This window comes from Papio anubis, chromosome 4 (assembly GCF_008728515.1).
Source record: "Papio anubis isolate 15944 chromosome 4, Panubis1.0, whole genome shotgun sequence".
Classification (NCBI taxonomy): Eukaryota; Metazoa; Chordata; class Mammalia; order Primates; family Cercopithecidae; genus Papio; species Papio anubis.
In genome coordinates, this window is record NC_044979.1 from 33459831 (window position 1) to 33473804 (window position 13974).

The 13974-nt window shown below is 35.2% G+C and overlaps 1 protein-coding gene across 13 annotated transcripts in view; it reads left to right on the forward strand.

Annotated features, from left to right (window-relative positions):
* The window catches only part of POT1 (protection of telomeres 1), a 113382-nt gene that overhangs the window by 12415 nt on the left and 86993 nt on the right, over positions 1 to 13974 (forward strand). For 8 of the 13 annotated variants that reach the window (XM_031665199.1, XM_031665189.1, XM_031665194.1 and 5 more), the window contains one exon: positions 2574 to 2646. The gene's annotated coding sequence lies outside the window, so the exon portion shown is untranslated. Of the gene's footprint in view, positions 1 to 2573; positions 2647 to 5727; positions 5808 to 9525; positions 9601 to 13974 lie in introns of all 13 variants that reach the window. The other 5 variants (XM_031665188.1, XM_031665197.1, XM_031665191.1 and 2 more) reach the window with 3 other exon arrangements.

Consider the following 13974-nt stretch of genomic DNA (forward strand, 5'->3'; position numbering starts at 1 on the left):
GTAGAGTAGAGTCAGACTCTTATCACAGTTATGCAGTGTATACGATATCTCAGTCTACAATGCACTGCATATATGATGGTGGTCCATCCCATAAGATCATAGTACTGTGTTTTTACTCTACCTTTTCTATGTTTGTATATGTTTAGATACATACATACAATTGTCTTATAATTGCCTACAGTATTTAATACAGTATATGTTGTGCAGGTTTATAGCTTAAAAGCAATAGGCTATATTGTATAGCCTCGGTGTATAGTAGGCTATACCATGTAGGTTGGTTTAGGCATACTCTGATGTTCAAACAAAGACGAAATTGCCTGACAACACATGTTTCAGAATGTATCCCTGTTGTTAAGCACCACATAATTATATTATTCTCAGCAACTGCTACATTTCAGCATATCTCAGCAATAACCCCCTGCCTGTCCTCCCCATTCAGAGCGATGCAGTGAGGGCCAGATGTCTTCCTGCTATGTGAAGGGGATTTCTTGTACTCTCAGTGAGGAAGGTTGAAATGAGGCATCTAGGAGTTTATATAGGGCAGCTATTCAACTTTACCCCTCCTGATTAAGTTGTCATTTAATCTGATTGATTGTGGTTCTCTTGATTGCTTTGTGTTTTTTCTTGCCTTTTTTGTATGTCTCATATGTTGTTATTGTTCAAAGCTATACGTCTTGTGTAGGACAGTGGAAATTGAGGTAGTTTTTATTTCTGGGCATGTGTAGGTCTTTCTTTGTGCTAGGCCTTTAGTGTGGTGCATTGAGTTCATCTAGTCAGGGGTAGAGTTAGGTTTGGGATTTGTTGTTGTTGTTGGTTCTTCAATGCACTAGAGGCTTCATATTCCTCTAAAGTTACTTTGTATGTAGGATCAGAGCTGGTTGACTAGAGGATTTTTCTTTTGTCTTCCCCATCCTTAGTTTTAGATCTTTCCTTTGTGCTTTGCCTCAAATAAGGTCTCTCTCCCTGCTCAAGGTCTTCTCTTCCAGTAGTAGACTATGTTACTTTTTACTAGGTACTGGTTAGCCTTTAATTGGTAGATGTTCTCTGTTCTGATGAAGACTGTCTTGGTAGCAGTAGGTCCCGGGTCTTGTGAGTGGGGCCTTCTCAATGATCCTGCTTTGCCTCTAGCTGTATAGGTCTGGGCCTTTCACCTATGTACCTGTTCCTGCCCACCCTAACAGGGATAGAAAGTTTTTTTTTCCTGTTCTTGCCTTTCAGCTGCAGTGGATTTCCACCAATAGTCGTGGATTGACATGTTTTTTTGCCCTTCTCCCAGCATTTTAAGGCCTTTGTTCTGAAAGAAAGAGGAGAAAGATCCAAGCAGAGTTTCCTGCCTTTCGTGCAATAACTGCTGCTGCCATTGCCCTACTTCTGTCCTGAACCTTGTCAGGTCTGTGGAGAAGCGCATGTAAATGAATATGAATTCCCCTGTGTTTGCAGCTCGGGGGCTCCATGTGTTTTCATTGCCCCATACTTGGCCTCTAGCAATTCATTAAAAGTGTTAGATGAATTTTTCTTACAGATGTCTGGGAACATTTGTCATTTAGGTAAGCAAGTTGCTATAAAAATTTTATTTATATCTTGGTGTGATTATAAACTTTGGCTTTTCTTTGTAACTATTTTTTTTTTTTTCATTTCAGGGAAATCTTTCACTTACCTCTTCTTTAACTTATGACAGAAATAAAACAGTTGTTTTATTCTCATTAGAAGTACCTTGCTTTTCTCAGATTTCTGCTTAGTTGGTTGCCCTGTCACCTCAACACTGCTGGGTCAAGAAAAGTTTTGAGATTTACAGATTGTTTAACTTTTTGTTGTTGTTACTTTTTTCAGCTTTCTATCTTCTAAATGTAACTACTTTTGCTTTTGACTGTAAATCATTATGCATTGTTGATAACCATATTTTTATTTATGTTCCTATAAGTAAAATTGAGTTCTATTTTATAAGTAAAATTGATGTATTTTTTGTTAGCTGTATCAAAGTCTGGAATATTAACCTGGGAGGCTAATAGGATCTATTTTTAAATTTTATTTACAGAAACCAGATTAAACACTTCATTTTATCTGAGACTCAAATAACTTTTTTTAAACTGACAGAGCTGGTTAGTTTCAGAAGCTGAACAAAGACTAAACTGTACTTACGTCTTAATCTGTAGATTTGTCCACACTATATTTATGATATTTCTGTTTTGCATTTCTAAATCTTTATTAAGTTTTCATTTCTTTCTAGGAGCAAACATCATTTTATTATTTTTTAGAGAACAATATTACAGATTAAAACAAAGCCAGGGAAAGTTGATCTAGTTATTGGCAAAATAAGGAACTCATAGTACCTACCTAATAGGATTACTTAAGAAATTATATTATAAACCTTGAAGTATTTGTAGACCTGATTTTCCTCTAGGAAAAACGAATTCAGCACTGTTCCTTGTCTTAAAATAGTTACCTGAACACAGTACTTTGACTTCTTGAAAGATAAAACTGTTGCTATAAAAATTCTAATTTTTATTTATATCTTGGTTTTATTATAAACTCATTTGACTTTTCTTCGTAACTATTTTTTTTTCTCATTTCAGGGAAAACTTTCACTTATCTCTTCTTTAACTTATCGTGGAAATAAAACAGCTGTTTTGCAGATTGGACTACAAGGTATATAGTATAAGCAAACTATTTCTACTTTTTCCCTGTAATATGCAAATATGTGACTTCATATATATGTGTGTGTATGTACACACATACATATAAATGATTTCTGACAGGTAGTACATTAGTAGTAGTATGAACATTTATAGAATGAAAAGTTAGTCTTTCCTCTAGCAAAGTGTTTCCCAAATATCCCTTCCCTTTCCCTCCCATTTCTTCTATTCTACTTCATGGCCCTTTACTCGCATACCTAGGCCATTGCAGTAGCTAACTGGTCTTCCTGCTTCTAGTTTCACTTATGTGATTTAAACATCTTAGCAGCTTAACTGTCTTAAAACTTGGCTTTCAACATGTTACTTGTTACATAGATGTACTTGTTAACTAGGTGTTGTTCTTACACAGGGGGAATTCTTTCTCCATGTAGCCCTCAAATAATCATGGTAAGCTTGGAAGGGCTACTTTGTAACACTTAGGGACAAAAGTAGATCTCATCTGAAGCCTGTGGTTGGTTAGAACAGTCTGGAGCAGTAAATGGGAAACAAACTACAAAATTCTACAACTGCTGACAACTAAGTATATATCAGATACTGTTCTAGGTCCTGGGGTTATAGCTGTGAATAAAACTTAGTTCTTACCTTCATGGAATTTACATTTTAGGGGAATGAAGAAATGCAAGGAATAATTACATAAAGTAATATTAGGTAGAAATGTGGTCTGGAGAAAAAGCAAGTTAAGGTGGTAGAGCTTAAAGGGAGGTATGAGAAATAAATTAATTTTCTGAAGAAGTTAAATATAAATACATTTATTAAGTAACAGATACTTGTAGAAAATTGAGTTACAGTTGTTTCTCTGTATCGGCGTGAGATTAGTTTCAGGAGCCCCCTATGGATATAAAAATCTGTGGACGCTCAAATCTTATATAAAATGGCAAAATATTTGCTTATCACCCATGTGTATTCTCTCCACCATTTACATTAAATCATCTCTAGATTATTTATAATACCTAATGCAATGTACATGCTATCTAAATAGCTATACTGTATATTTTAAAATTTGTATTATTTTTTATTGTTGTTGTATAATTTTTTTAAACTTTTTTTCTGAATATTTTTCAGTCTGAGTTGGTTGAATTTACAGATGCAAAATTTGCAGATACAGGGCCAACTATATGTCAGAAGAAGTGCTCTTTTTCTTTTTTATTTTTTTGGTACTTTCTGTGGTTAGTGCCCTCTACATAGCAGAAACTTGTGTAGAAAGACTTGATATGTTAAACTGTCAATACTACCCAAAATGATCTATAGATTCAAGATAATCCCCATGAGAATTATAAAATTTGCTGCAGAAATGTAAGGACTAATCCCCAAATTTGTATGAAATTTCAAGGGGCTTCAAATTGCCACAACAACCTTAAAAAAGAACAACAAAGTCTTAATACTCAGGCTTCCCAGTTTCAAAACTTATCACAGAGCTGCAGTAATCAAAACAGTGGTACTGGCATAAGGATAGACAGAGATCAATGGAGTACAATTGAGTCCAGAAATAAACCCATACTCTTTTTTTTTTTTTTCTTTCTTTCTGAGTTGGAGTCTCGTCTGTCGCCCAGGCTGGAGTGCAGTGGCATGACCTCGACTCCCTGCAACCTCTGCCTCCTGGGTTCAAGCAGTTCTGCTGCCTCAGCCTCCCGAGTAGCTGGGACTACAGGCATGTGCCACCACATCTGGCTAATTTTTTGTATTTTTAGTAGAGATGGGGTTTCACTGTGTTAGCCAGGATGGTCTTGATCTCCTGACCTCATGATCCGCCCACCTCGGCCTCCCAAAGTGCTGGGATTACAGTAAACCCATACTGCTATGGCTAAGTAGTTTTTTGACAAGAATGACATGTTCAGTCAACAGTGAAAACAGTTAGATAAGAAAAAGAAATAAAAGGCATTCAAATTATAAGGGAAGGAGTAAAACTATCTCTATTTAAAAATGACCATTTGTCTTTTCAACAAATAATAATGAGACAACTGGATTTCCACATGCATACAAAATTTAACTCAAAATGGGTTAAACGTCTATATGTAAGAGCTAAATTGATAAAGTCATTGAGAAATACAGAGGCAAATCTTCATGCGCTTGGATTTGGCAGTGGATTGTTAGATATGATACAAAAGGGATGAGCAATGAGGAAAACTTGATAAGTTAAGCTTCATAAAAATTTTAAAATGTTACGCATCAAAGGACGTTATCACGAACATGAAAAGACAGTGTATACAGTGGTAGAAAATATTTGCAAATCATATATCTAATGAGGATTTGCTATCTAGGATATATAACGGACTTCTTAAATTCAACAACAAAAAGATAAACAATTCAATTAAAAAAATAGGTGGTTAGAGTTAAGTATTTCCTCAAAGAAGAAATACAGTACTGATGGTGGTTGATATGGTTTGGCTGTGTCCCCACCCAAATCTCATCTTGAATTGTAACTCCCACAATTCCCATGTGTCATGGGAGGAACCTGGTGGGAGGTGATTGAATTATGGAGGCGGATCTTTCCTGGACTGTTCTCGAGATAGTGAATGAGTGTCACGGGATCAGATGATTTTAAAAACCAGAGTTTTTCTGCGCAAGCTCTCTCTTTGCCTACTGCCATCCACATGAGATGTGACTTGCTCTTCCTTGCCTTCCGCCATGATTGTGAGGCCTCCCCAGCTATGTGGAACTGTAAGTCCAATAAACCTCTTTGTTTTGTAAATTGCCCAGGACTAATACAGTGGTCCTGGCGTTTTGGGGAGTATCTTATCTTCTGAAGCTGTGGCCATCTGTTAGCCTTCTGGAGCTGGAGCCTCTCTCTGCAGTATACCTTGCTAGTTTTTTGTATTTGAAATATTACTCTGAATACATCTGTGCTTCTTAAAGGAAATAGGAGAATTTGCATGTATTCGTTAAGCCATTCACACATTTATTAAACAATATATTGAATACCTATGAAGAGCCGGGCCCTATTCCTAGGCACCGATGAGCCAAACAGACAAAGTTGTCTTTATGCAGCATACGTTCTAGGGATGAAAGACAATAAGTAAATATATACCTTTTCTAGTTGGAAACAGTGCTATGGAGAACATAAGGCAATGGACGAAAGATGAGATGTGAACTGTAAACGTGAGAAGGGGAAGGAAGGTATGTATTTATTTGGTGGTGAAGAAAAGACTGACAAGTAACATTTGATAAGAGACTTCAAAGAAGTGATGTGAAGATCCTTCAGGTATTTGAAATAAGAGTGTTCTAGAACAGAACTTAGCAATTACAGAAACTCTGCAGTGTGAGTGCATGTTTCATATATGGCAAGGGGAGGCTCAGGGTATCTAAAACCCAGCAGGTGTGACTTGGAGTAAAACTCTTAATTCCATTGAGCTTTTTTTTTTTCCCCTCCAATTTTAAAGATAGAGGTAATGATACCTGCCTTTCTGGACTGGAGACAGAATATAGCCACTACTAGCACATAGTAGTAACTCAGTACATAGCAACTATTATTATCATCATTACTACTATTGTAATTAGATACAGCTTCAGTGAAGAAGAAGACAGTAGAGGGAGGACATCTGAACCCTGAACCCAGTAGTTTAGCTTCTAATCCCTGCTTTTCTTCAGTTAATTATTAGCCCTTGAATAACATTGAATGTTGCCAGTTTCAAATTTAATCAAATATAAAGTAAGGGTTTTGGATTAGCTGAGAATTCTGAATAGTTTTGACATACAGTAGTTGCAGAAATTGTGGTGATTTATAAATAATTCAGTGCCCTTGAGAAATGGTACCATTTTTGTAAAACCTGTGGGGTCTGGAATAAAGATCCATTTCAAGCAAACTGTTAGAACATCTGCTTTTATTTTCTTGTTACAAGAATTTTGTGATACACTGTCAAACTCAGATTTTATCTTTTTTGCTCAAGTTGCTGTGAAGAACTGTTATATCAGTTAATTTTTTTCTCACTTCTACTTTGAACAAAGAAAAGGAAAATCAGTGTTGTGTTAGTTTTCCATGTGCAGTGCTGTTACTAATCAGTGATATATCTTAAAATCTTGCTTTAGAATTTAGGGAAGTAATGCATTTGCCATACAGTTCATGTCCTAAAGCTCGTAGTACAAATCATCAGACCATTTCTCTGAGATTGATCGCTGATAAAATTTTTAAAATCTTGATTGCAATATAGTTCTAATCTAGTTGATACGGCACAAAAATTCTAGAGACAAATATACTACGAAGAAGTTTCTGACAGTCATCAGGGAAGGACACTAGGAAATAAAATAGAAAAAAGCATGCATGCATATACACACAATCGTGCCTGCTTGAGGCGATTTCAGATAGGCATTAATTGCTCCAAAGGAATCCCTGTGTAAATATCTATTTTGATAAGGTGCTTTTTTTAGTTGGTGGCCCTAGTAAAGGTCTGCTATCATTACTGTTATTTGTATTATTCTTTCCCTTGAAGGCAAGACTTTATTTCAGCTTAGTTAAAATAATTAATATTTGAGATGACAGTTCTAAATTATTAAGAATTCAGTGTTGGTATCTTATAAAATTTTGCATTTATGAACATTAAATAAATGTCAGGTGCTAGTATGAATACAAAATCTCATTCACTAAAGAATTTTTGAAACATTTGTTTTAACACAATACAGAAAATAGTGTTGGGGTAAATGTAGGTAGAGTTGCTCTGAGAGAGGTGTGTGTACATTATATTTGTATGAATATATTTAAACATTTTTCTGAGTGTATAAATCTGTTATACTTTTTCTCATTACTCTTAGAGTGTGTCTGTGTACCTGTCTGTGTTAACACACCTGTGTGTGTTTATGTTTGGGAATTCATAACTTAAAGGGTTTTTCTAGTTAACATTTTAGATGTTTTGAGGTATAATGATGTAAAGAGATGCAAATTCTAATTTCTTGTGAGGTAAGGAGATTAAAGAACTTATTTTTCTGTTTCTTTTCCTATCCTTTGTTTATTTTACATAGTTCAGTAGCAAATAAGGTCTATATATAAAGAGCCGTTAGGTAATAAAAACCATTGTTTCTTTTTCAAACATTTATTACAGCCAATTTTTAACATTTAACCAGTTTTTTTCAGAATTAAAATTTTACTAATAATTTTATATTTGTATGAAATCTTACAGATTGCAAAGTGTCTTCGTATAAGTTTTTCATTTAACTGTTAACCCTCTGTGATGATGGTGATTGGCACTTTTATTATGAAGATAACCCTCTAAAGCTAACATTTGTTATAGGGCTTAGAATAAGTAGAGAAACCACTCTATCTCCACACCTTTTTTTCTTACCTCATGGTGGTATTATGGACTTGACAATCTTACAAATATTTGTCTGAGAAGATTTTGTTGTTTTTGTGTAGTCATGATTTTAAAACATTCAGACAGTATGGCAGGCTATAAACTGAAAAGCAAAAGTTCCCTCATTCCCACTGAATCCCCTGCCATTTCCCAGTCCCATTCTTCAGGTAAAAATCACTGCTATGCTTTTTTTGGTACTCTTCCAGGTTTTATGTATGTGTGTATATATATGTGCACTTGCCTTTGTGTGTGTCTATGGGCATGGATAAAGCCTGTATGTGCATATTTTTCACCAAGTAACTGTGTTTTGCAAGTTGCTTCATTTTTACCTAATATATCTTGGATATTTTAGAGCTGTGTTTTAAAAATAAATACATGCTATTGAATATCAGAGATCAATTTCTTTATATTTTAAATATATTTCACTTTTATCCTTTAAGATTTTTACATTTATTAAATGTTTATTTGAGAAACAGTATAAAAGGGTTATGATATGAATTAACAAAACATGTATAGTACACCTACAGAATATGTACATTACATTAGGTATTAGTATTTTGCCTGACATGTAAAGTGTTTTCTGCTATTGAAATACATTTTAAATAGGTATTCATTAAAATAGAATAGAACTACACTAGTTAATTAGTACCTGTCAGATGACAGGTTGTTAATAATGGTAAGTCAAGGTTTCTTGCTTTTAAAATGATGTAAAGACTGAGGTCACATTTACTTTAAATTATTTCTGGATTTTAAACCCAGAAATGCTGATTATTTGAGGGTCTAATATACCCATTTATTATAATATCAAGATTGAAGGTTGTTCCAACCCAAAGGTAAAACTTTTTGCTTAAAGGAATGAGTTTTCTCCAATTTGATTCTTTTTTTTTTTTTTTTTTTTTTTTTTTTTTTGAGACTGAGTCTGGCTCTGTCCCCCAGGCTGGAGTGCAGTGGCCGGATCTCAGCTCACTGCAAGCTCCGCCTCCCGGGTTTACGCCATTCTCCTGCCTCAGCCTCCGGAGTAGCTAGGACCACAGGCGCCCGCCACCTCGCCCGGCTAGTTTTTTGTATTTTTTAGTAGAGACGGGGTTTCACCGTGTTAGCCAGGATGGTCTCGATCTCCTGACCTTGTGATCCGCCCGTCTCAGCCTCCCAAAGTGCTGGGATTACAGGCTTGAGCCACCGCGCCCGGCCAATTTGATTCTTAAACCTTCTTCTTTGCCATTTGCTTGTTCCCTTAAGGGTAGCGTTGTATTTGAATACAGTAATCCTAAAACACTAAAATGAATTTTAACAAGATTTTAATCCTTGCTTTGGTAGACTAATGTGATATATTTTGCAGAAATACTCATGCTGTAATTAAGCCTTCCTCTGTATGAGACAGTTTTTGTTTTAGTTTTCATATTTTAAAGTCAGTTTTAACATTTAATATGTGGACTTAAAATATGAGGAAAGACTTTTCCAAAGTATTCTGAAACTTAAAAAAAAATACCACAAAACTGTCAAAAATAAAGACATTTATTAATACCTTTTTTCTCCCTGTATCCCTGTTATAGTTAGTTCTGAAAGAGGAGTTAGAGTGGTGCCTGTCTGGAAAGTCAGGAGATTTGGATTCTCATCTTGGTCCATAGGTAATTAACTGTATGTGACCTTAGACCATTTATTTATTCTCTCTGGCCCTTATTTTCTTATCTGAAAAATGAAGATGTTTGATTACATGATGTCTAAGATCATTTTAAGTTCTAAAATGCTAAGAGTCTATGAAGTAAGTTTTGTAGTAGTTGTACAGTTTATGTTATTTTAAGATTCGTGAAGGTATACTGTCTACATATGTATGAATATTAATATCTTTGATTATTTAGTTGTCCAAACATTTGTTAAATGCTTTTGTATTCTATGATAGATGTTAGAGATATAGCAGTGAATAAGACAGTCGTGGACCTTGCCCTCATAGAGCATAGTGTCCCATGGAGAAGAATTAAACAATTATTACGTAATTATTTTATCTAGATATGATATGTAACTATGAATATTGAATAGTAGAACGAGAAGAGTAATAGAAAAATGGTCACAGGGTACTTGGGTTGTAGATTGCAAGGAGAGAATAGCATATACAGAGGCCTTGAGCAAGCATCCTGGAATATTTAATGAATTTTGAGAAGACAGAATACAGGGTGAATCACACAATATGTGGCTGCTGAGGTGGGTAGGGGTCAAATCATACAGTGATTTGTAGGCAATTTAAAAAGTTTAGTTTTTAATGCTAATATTATTCACCTACATTACTTCCAATTATGACCTTGGTATTACTCAACCCAATACATGCAATTACTCAGGAAATATGTTTTTATAGAGAAACATTTTCTGTTAATCACTATACTATCAATGCCTTCAGGTCCCTGGTTTCTGCCTGTACCCTTATTCTTCAACAGTGTTTTAAAATATGATAACCTAGTAAGATTTGTAAGGTCAATGTAGAAAAATTATTTAATGCTTGTTAAAGTCAAGTAAGTGTTTTTCACTTTGAATTTTCAGTCATTTTATATTTTCAGTGCCCTTTTCCTGCCCACTAAGTGTAATGACTTGAGAATTTCTGATGTATTATTTGTTAAAAATTAGCAAACTAATACACGAGTCTTGTAATTTATGCTATTATTTGCTGGTTGATTTGCTTATTTCACCACTGACTGTTTATTAGGAGGTACTAACATATAAAAACCATATTTGTTGATATGCAAATAAATAATCCGATATAATTTTTAAAATACATTTTTAAAGCTTTGGTTTTTTAAAAAAATACTTTAAAAAATAAGTTGTAGGTTCACAGCACAATTGAGAGAAAAGTAGAGAGATTTCCCTCACATTCTCTACCTGCAGTTATGCATAGCCACGTCTGCTATCAGCGTTCCCTTACCAGAGTGGTATCACAGTTGGTGAACCTGCAATGACATCATTATCACTCAGAGTCCATGGTTTACATTAGGGTTTACTCTTGGTGTTGTACCTTCTATGAATTTTGAAAAATGTATTTCGACATATATCTACTATTATAGTACCTTATAGAGTATTTTCCACTGCCCTATAAATCCTCCGTGCTCTGCCTATTCATCCCTCCCTTTCCCTAACTTCTGGCAACCTCTGATCTTTTAGGTAGAATCATACAGTATGTGACCTTAATTTTGCGGGGGGTGGAGCAGTTAAGTTAATTGTTGATTTTCTGAAGAACACTTCTTATTGTTAAGAAGACCCTTTACTGACTTCATTTTTCTTCTCTGAGACTGGTTTGCAGTAAATATTCTATTTGGCTATACTAAACAGGGAATTGTTTAATGACAAGGGGACTCACTCTTTGTAAGGCAGTGTGACAAGGATGACAGAGTAGTACAGACACAAAAGGGAAATTACCCCTTGCTAATATTTAAGTATCATAAATTAGTTTAAAGGTTTCAGTGATTCCAGATGTGTTTTTAGTTTTATAACATGTATATGCATGTATATGCTTCTTACTTTTTGTAGTGTAGTATTTTTTTCTCCAGGGTATCTCTTAACTTTTTTCACCGAATTGAGTTAAACATCTACTGTGGTATGTCAGAATATACTCTTGGCATAGAACTACAGAACTATGTAATGCCAATTCTTGTTTGAATGGCTTCAGTATACTCTTCTCAGAAGCTTAGAACACCCCATATAAAATCTCATTTTTAATTTGATCTAATGAGTGTTTATACAAACTAATATTACCTGTTATTTATTTATCTTTCTTATACTCTGTGTACTTGACTTAGTTTAAAAGCCATTATGATTTATAAATTCATGGAAACGGGATCCTAAGAGCCATTTATTTTTTCCCTCTTTGTTTAGTTCTGTGCTTCAGTCTTTGTTGTGTTAATTCATTCATTCACCAGATATTTGTTGAGCACTATGAACAGAAGCCTCTGGCAGCCATTTATATGAAATATACACATGAATAAGACATTATTTTATTTTTATTTTTTATTATACTTTTGAGTTCTAGGGTACATGTGCACAACGTACAGATTCATTACATATGTATATATGTGCCATGTTGGTGTGCTACACTCATTAACTTGTCATTTACATTAGTTGTGTCTCCTAATGCTGTCCCTCCCCCTTACCCCCACCCCATGACAGGCCCGTGTGTGTGATGTTCCCCTTCTTGTGTCCAAGTGTTCTTATTGTTCAATTCCCACCTATGAATGAGAACATGCGGTGTTTGGTTTTCTGTCCTTGCAATAGTTTCCTCAGAATGATGGTTTCCAGCTTCATCCATGTCCCTACAAAGGACATGAACTCATCCTTTTTTATGGCTGCATAGTATTCCATGGTGTATATGTGCCATATTTTCTTAATCCAGTCTGTCACTGATGGATATTTGGGTTGGTTCCGAGTCTTTGCTGTGGTGAACAGTGCCACAATAAACACATGTGCGCATGTGTCTTTATAGTAGCATGATTTATAATCCTTTGGGTGTATACCCAGTAATGGGATCACTGGGTGAAGTGGTGTTTCTAGTTCTAGATCTTTGAGGAATTGCCACACGGTCTTCCACAATGGTTGAACTAGTTTACAGCCCCACCAACAGTATAAAAGTATTCCTATTTCCACATCCTCTCCAGCATCTGTTGTTTCCTGACTTTTTAATGATCACCATTCTAACTGGTGTGAGATGGTATCTCATTGTGGTTTTGATTTGCATTTCTCTGATGGTGAGTGATGATGAGCATTTTTTCACGTGTCTATTGGCTGCATAAATGTCTTCTTTTGAGAAGTGTCTGTTCATATCCTTTGCCCACTTTTTGATGGGGTGGTTTGATTTTTTGTTGTAAATTTGTTTAAGTTCCTTGTAGATTCTGGATATTAGTCCTTTGTCAGATGAGTAGATTGCAAAAATTTTCTCCTATTCTGTAGGTTGCCTGTTCACTCTGATGGTAGTTTCTTTTGCTGTGCAGAAGCTCCTTAGTTTAATTAGATCCCATTTGTCAATTTTGGCTTTTGTTGCCATTGCTTTTGATGTTTTTAGACATGAAGTCTTTGCCCATGCCTATGTCCTGAATGGTATTGTCTAGGTTTTCTTCTAGGGTTTTTATGGTTTTAGGTCTAGGATTTAAGTCTCTAATCCATCTTGAATTAATTTTTGTATAAGGTGTAAGGAAGGGATCCAGTTTCAGCTTTCTACATAGAGCTAGTCAGTTTTCCTAGCACCATTTATTAAATAGGGAATACTTTCCTCATTTGTTGTTATTGTCAGGTTTGTCAAAGATCAAATGGTTGTAGATGTGTGGTATTATTTCTGAGGGTTCTGTTCTGTTCCATTGGCCTATATCTCTGTTTTGGTACCAGTACCATGCTGTTTTGGTTACTGTAGCCTTGTAGTATAGCTTGAAGTCAGGTAGCGTGATGCCTCCAGTTTTGTTCTTTTTGCTTAGGATTGTCTTGGCAATGAGGGCTCTTTTTTGATTCCATATGAAATTTAAAGTATTTTTTTCCAATTATTTGAAGAAAGTCATTGGTTAGCTTGATGGGGGTGGCATTGAATCTATAAATTACGTTGGGCAGTATGGCCATTTTCACGATACTGATTCTTCCTATTCATGAGCATGGAATGTTCTTCCATTTGTGTCCTCTTTTATTTCGTTGAGCCGTGGTTTGTAGTTCTCCTTGAAGAGGTCCTTTACATCCCTTGTAAGTTGGATTCCTAGGTATTTTATTCTCTTTGTAGCAATTGTGAATGGGAGTTCACTCATGATTTGGCCTCTGTTTGTCTATTATTGGTATATAGGAATGCTTGTGATTTTTGCACATTGATTTTGTATCCTGAGACTTTGCTGAAGTTGCTTATCAGCTTAAGGAGATTTGTGGCTGAGACAATGGAGTTTTTAAACATGCAATCACGTCATCTGCAAACAGGGACAATTTAACTTCTTCTTTTCCTGATTGAATACCCTTTATTTCTTTCTCTTGTCTGATTGCCCTGGCCAGAACTG